The 6,586-nt window shown below is 40.3% G+C and overlaps 1 pseudogene; it reads left to right on the top strand.

Moving 5' to 3' along the window:
• Window positions 1-679: 679 nt before the first annotated feature.
• Window positions 680-6,586, top strand: part of LOC149224749 (uncharacterized) — a 64,041-nt pseudogene continuing 58,134 nt past the window's right edge.

Raw genomic sequence — 6,586 nt, 5'->3', positions numbered from 1 at the left:
TTGGATAAAAGATCCATGAATTCATGGCACAAGAGAATAGGAATCCATGATTGATGAAATAACAGTGGTTGGACAGATACATGTACACAAAGACACACGATATATTCTTATGTTCCTTTCTCGTCGAGTTGTACGAGTGGATCGCGAAATTGGCAGATGACCAAGGAAGGTTGAGGCCTGATGGTCCAATAGTCTGGACCCTGGACTTAGTGTGGAGATTAGAATCCTCTGAAGATAATATCTCACGCGGTGTCTATCACTGGTTTAATCATATCATAGGAGGGTTCATCACAGAATTCGGGGTTGACACCTAGGTTAGTTACACCAAGGCAGAGTACCACTTCTTCAAGGGGTTGTGAGGTAAGTATTTAAGGTCTTCAAAAACCTGGATTAAGATGATATTGTGTGAAAAGTAGGTTATGCAGCTACCTTGATGTTCGGGGCTACGCGAAGTTGAAGGAATTTCAGGAACATAGGAAATATAGACCCTGAATATAGCCCGCTGATTGAACCTCCTCTAAGTGACAATGAGGAACCAGCACAAGATTTTCTGCAGAGCATTGTTCAGTTGATAAAATAAGGGTTCCCGTGAATATCCCATCCACCCACATCGCCTTCGTCTTCACCTCCATTGCATATACCTTCGCGTACACCACCATCACCTCCGCCACCATTCAGTATGGCGAACTCAGTAAAGCTACCGGTGTTCAAGGGTTTGGCAAATAAGGATCCAGACCAATTTTGGTTCATCATGAAGGCTGTATGGGAAGGTCAGGGTACCATGGATGATCAAATGAAGAAATCAATGTTGGTTAGTGCTTTGCAAGATCACTCGCTAACGTGGTACATTAAGTACTACACTGATAACCCGACGTCTACGTTGGCAGATATCTAGACCGTGCTAAATAAGGAATTCAACAGACCTAAGTCTGAAGCGCAATCAATTGTGGGATTCAAAGAGATCATGATGAAGCTTGGTGAGACACCCTGGGATCTGGATCAGAGATTGAAGTGTACAATCCGTGAAGCTAACATGAATCTGATAGATGGGAAACACTACGAATGGTTTGTGGCTTCTTATTGGCTTGTTGGGGCCTGACCCAGATTTGGAGTTAATTACCAAACAAATCCCTGTACTATTAGCCCTTTTAGCAATAGTCTGTAGAGTGTGGACTGAGGTCTCACCCGAAGTAGTATGGGGGGGGGAGTGCTGGAACCATGAGATTCTCCTTCTTGTTATTTTTCTTCTTGTTCTTCGGGTTTAGCTCTGGATGCAAATTTCAGTACTTCTCCTCTCTATGATCATGAACGTTGTGGTGGTTGTAGTGGTTTCTATGGTTGCTAGGATATTTGCACTAGAGTGTTTTCCCCCTTTTTTCTTCCTATTCCCCTCAAAAGTTTCTTGTTGCTCCTTTTGCTTCAATCCACTTGATTGTGCTCTTTCCAAACCTATATTCTCCAGGTATTGTGCCTATACATAAGTCTCGTCCACCGATTTGGACTTGAACAACATCACTTTCTCATGAAGATGGCAATGTAGAGCCCCCAAACACTTGTGGAAATCGGGGTTCTTTGGGGGGATACCCTACATTATAGCCATCTTTTTGAATCATGTGGTTTACTCCTACACACTTTGGCCCAACTTTTGCCTGAAGTAATGCCACCGGATCTATTGGTACTCCACGTACCAAAAAACATAAAACTGTGACTTAATTAGGGCTTTGAAATCCTCCCACTTAGTCACTGCAGGTTTTCCCTCCATCCACAGGGTTTCCGTGTGGCTCTCCCATAGAGTCAGTGTATTTCCCTCTAATTTCAATCACGTGAATGAGATATTTTTCCCTTCCTTGATCTGATGGATGTTGAAATAAACTTCTACTTGATGCAACCAATGGTTCAAATTCAAACCGTAGATCACATTGCGGTACCTCTTCATATCATCTTTTGTTTCCATTTTGAATAGGGATTGATTCACGACACTTGAACTGGGTTGATTTTTTCTAGGTTCTTTCTTCAGTTGGTTCTTCGTGTCTTCCTGATCTCTCGATCCCCCTTCTAATTCATCTACTACATTCAAAATCCCATATTCTCCAAATATCCATAGCTTATTGCTTAGGGTCACCATAAGGAAATTTACATTGCATTTTATATCCACGACTTGTTGTTCAAGCAGCCAAAACCTCACCTTTGCAGGATCACGCGGTTCATTTACAAATTCATCATCTATGATTAGATTTTTATGATTTCTGAGCCCGCCGACCTGGATCCCCTACAAATATCCAAAAACACCCAAAGAAACCTGCTCTGATACGAAATGATCTGTAAATTTCCATGGATATTCCATTGGACAATTCGTCGCAACAGATCTGATAATAATTTATTAAAATACTAAAATTTTACACTAATAATATTTATTAAACTTTAAGATATGTGGATTTATCTATTATTAGTGCATGGATGCATTATGCAGAAAAGTAGAGAACGAAAAAATAAACTCACACACATAAGACACAATGTTGGGACAAGGTCCCCTAGGGTCGATTTTGGAGTTAAAAGCCAAAGTTTTGGGGCAGAAAGACCAATTTTTTGTATGTAAAGTGTAAAGTATCCGCAATTTGTGGTCGCGGAGCGCATAGATGTAAAGTTTCATAAAGGGTTTTTGCCCTTATTTTATGTAAGTTGTGTCGGCTTTAGAAGATCTACCCATGGTCCGTGGACCATGGGATTGTATAAAAAGGAGAGTCTTAAAAGAGTCTAATGTAGTTAAGTAATTGATGGGTTAGTAAGAACTAAGAGTGAAGAGCTTTAGAAGTAAAAGGAAGGATCTACAGCTGTGAGCGTAGAGGCCTAGGATAGAAGTTTGCAGCTAAGTGCGCAGACCCTTGCAGCTGAGTGTGCACGACAGTTAGAGTCTATAAGAAGATCTGAAGTACTAATAAAGAAGATTACTCTGCAAATATCTGTTTTTGATCTATTTACTTATGTTATGAATAAATGCAGTTATGTTATGCTAAATAATGGTTTCATGATTTAATTTTCTATTGATGTGTGAATCTATATGTTTTACATGGTTATCTATACACAAGTAATAATATCTATTTACGCGAAAAACATATTAATTCATATTGAAGTTATCAGATACTTAAGTCAGTCTAGGTAAATATGGAAGTAAGAATAATTACAGAAGCACGTAAGTGGTTGATTCGCCTCATTAGGGTCTGTGAACGATAGTCATAAACCTTTGCGAACGTGTAGAGGTCGATTAAGGGAGGTATATCTATAATCCCTAAAAGGCTTATCGATCTACGTGAAGGTAGAGTTATGGCATAAAACGACATCGCTACCATCTCTAGGTGTCGAAACTTGGTTCCAGCATCCCCCAATACTGCTTTGGGTGAGACTTTAGTCCACGCTCCGTGGAATGATGCCGAAAGGGCCAGTATTGACGAGACTTGTTTGGCTAAATTAGCAATGAACCTAGTTCGGGGCCCACTAAGCCAACAAATGGTTCATTTGTCGGGACCGAGATCTACATAAAGAGATGTCTGATGTCACATCACTGGAATTTGACTAAGAAGGAAATTGAATATTGGATGGATAGGAAGATCCAAGAATTCACGGCGCAAGAAAATAGAAATCTGCAATTGACAAAAGAACAATGGTTGGAGAGATACTTGTACACAGAGATACACAAAATCTATTTTTGTTCCTTCCTAGTTGAATTATATGAGTGGATCCCTGAATTGGAAGACTACCAAGGAAGGTGGAGGCTTGACAGTCTGATAGTGTGGACCCTGAAGTTAGTGCGGAGATTTGAAACCTCGAAAGATAAGATCGCATGTGTTTTCGATCACAGGCTTGATCGTATCATAGGAGGATTTGTGACAGAGCTTGCAGTTGATACTTCGGTCAGTTACAGCTAAGCAAAGCACCGCTTCTACAAGGGACCACGAGGTAAGTATTTAAGGTCTTTAAATACTTGGATTAAGATGCTCTTGTGTGAAAAAAATGTTATACTGTTACCTTGATGTTTGGAGCTACACAAAGTGGAAAGATCTTCAAGGATAGAGGGAGAACGGGCCCTGAATATAGCCTATTGGTCAAACCTCCTCTAAGTGATGATGAGGAAACAACACAAGCTTCACCGCAAAGTGTTGTTCAGTTAATGTTAGGAACGGGTCCCCTAGGGTCAATTTTGGGGTTAAAATCCCATGTTTTGGGGCTAAAGGCCCAAGTTTTGTATAAAGAATGTAAAGTCTCCGCATTTTGTGGTCGCGGAGTGCAAAGATGTAAAGAGTCATCAAGAGTCTCCACCCTTGGTTTATGTAACTTGTGTCGGATTTATGAAATTCATCCTTGGTCCACGGACCATGGTATTGTATAAAAAGGGAAGTCTTAGAAGAGTCTAGGAGATTCATAGTTGATAGTTGATGTTGATGAATGTAATGGGTCTGTGAATGCTAAGATCGAAGAGCCCTAGCATAGGAAAGAGGCTATGCAGCTGAGTGCGAAGATGCCTAGGGTAGAAGTCTGTAGCTGAGTGTGTGGGCCCCCAAAGCTCTGTGCACAGGGTAGCTAGAGTGTGTAAGAGAGATCTGAACATCAATAAAGAGAAGTATTATGGAATTACCTGTATATGAGCTGTTTTACTTTTGTTATGAATGCATGCGATTATGTTATGTTCAATACTGGGTTTATTATTTAATTTTGTTTTGATGCGCAAATCTACGTGTTTTACTTTGTTATATGAACACAAGTAAGAATATCTTGTTTATGCGAAGATAAGCATAATGCATGTTGAAGTTATCCACCATTTAAGCTAATCTGGGTAAATATAGAAGTAAGAGTAATTACAGAGGCGCGTAAGTCCCTAATCTACCTATTTAGGGTACATGAAGGATACTCGTAGACCTTCACAAAGGTCTAAAGGACTATTAAGAGAAGTATATCAGTAAGCTTTAAAGGGCTTATCGATCTGCGTGAAGGTAGAGCTAGGATATAAAACGACATCACAACCATCTCAGGGTGTGGAAACTTGGTTCCTACATCCCCCCATACTGCTTCAGGTGAGACTTTAGTCTGTGCTCAGTGGATTGATGCTGAAATGGCTAGTAGTGTAGGGATTTACTTGCCTAATTAATGTTGAACTTGGTTCAGGGCCCATCATGCCAACAAATGGTTCCATTTTCAGGACCGGATATTCATAAAGAGATGTGTGATGTCGCATCATTGGAATCCAACTAAGAAAGAGATCGAAGACTAGTTGGTTAGAAATATCCACGAATTCATGGCACAAGAGAACGGGAATCCACAATTGATGAAATAACAGTGGTTGGATAGATACATGTACATAGAGATACATGAGATATCCTTATGTTCCTTCTTGGTCGAGTTGTACAAGTGGATCGCGAAATTGGCAAACGGCCAAGGAAGGTTGAGCCGTGACGGTCCAATAGTTTGGACCTTGGACTTAGTGTGGATATTAGAAGCCTCTGAAGATAAGATCGCACATGTTGTCTATCACCGGTTTAATCATATCATAGGAGGGTTCATCAGAGAATTCGGGGTTGATACCTGGGTTAGTTGTAGCATGGCAGAGTGCCACTTCTTCAAGGGGCTGTAAGGTAAGTATTTAAGGTATTTAAATACCTTGATTAAGATGCTATTATGTGAAAAGCGGGTTATGTAGCTACCTTGATTATTGGGGTTATACGAAGTGGAAGGAATTTTAGGAACATAGGAAATACAAGCCCTGAATATAGCCCGCTGATTGAACCTCCTCTAAGTGATGATGAGGAACCAGCACAGGACTCTCGGTAGAGCACTATTCAGTTGATAAAACAAGGGTTCCTGCAAATACCCCATCCACCCACACTGCCTCCATCTTCACCTCCATCACATATACCTTCGCCTACACCACCATCACCTCCATCACCATTCAGTATGGGAAACTCAGTAAAGCTACCGGTGTTTAAGGGTTTGGGAAATGAGGATCCGAACCAATTTTGGTTCATCGTGAGGGTTGTATGGGAAGCTCAGGGTATCACAAATGATCAAATGAAGAAAGCAACATTGGTTAATGCTTTGTAGGATCGTGTGCTAACGTGGTACATTAGGTACTGCACTAATAACTCGACGTTTGTGTTGGTAGATATCTAGATCGCACTGAATAAGGAATTCAACAAACCTAAGTCATTGTTAAGTGATAAATTCCCCTAGGGTCTTGGGTTGATACCCTAGAAGATCAGAGGTTATTTACATAGAGAAACACACATTCCATACAGCCATGATGTTGTTATAAAGAAACTATACGAAAAAGGGGTGCACCTGAGGTCCTTCGTTTGAAAAGATCCAGTTAGGGTCCAAACCCTCTTTGAGTTCCTTTTAGTCCTTCAACCTGCAAAACAAACAATTCCAGAAAGTACAGTAGTATATTGACCAAGCATCATAAAGAAATCATCTTCATAAGATAAAGAAAGGTAGTTAGTTATATGATTAAACACAACCATTCACATATGAATTATAACATTGACATCATGAACATGAAGAAGATTTATATCAGGAACGAGACAAGTGTTTCTTTTAT

Source organism: Pinus tabuliformis, chromosome Q, assembly GCF_031772625.1.
Source record: "Pinus tabuliformis cultivar Carrire ecotype Pingquan chromosome Q, CPIR1, whole genome shotgun sequence".
Lineage (NCBI taxonomy): Eukaryota > Viridiplantae > Streptophyta > Pinopsida > Pinales > Pinaceae > Pinus > Pinus tabuliformis.
The sequence above is the reverse complement of the archived record's forward strand: the minus strand, read 5'-3'. Positions and strand labels throughout refer to the sequence as shown.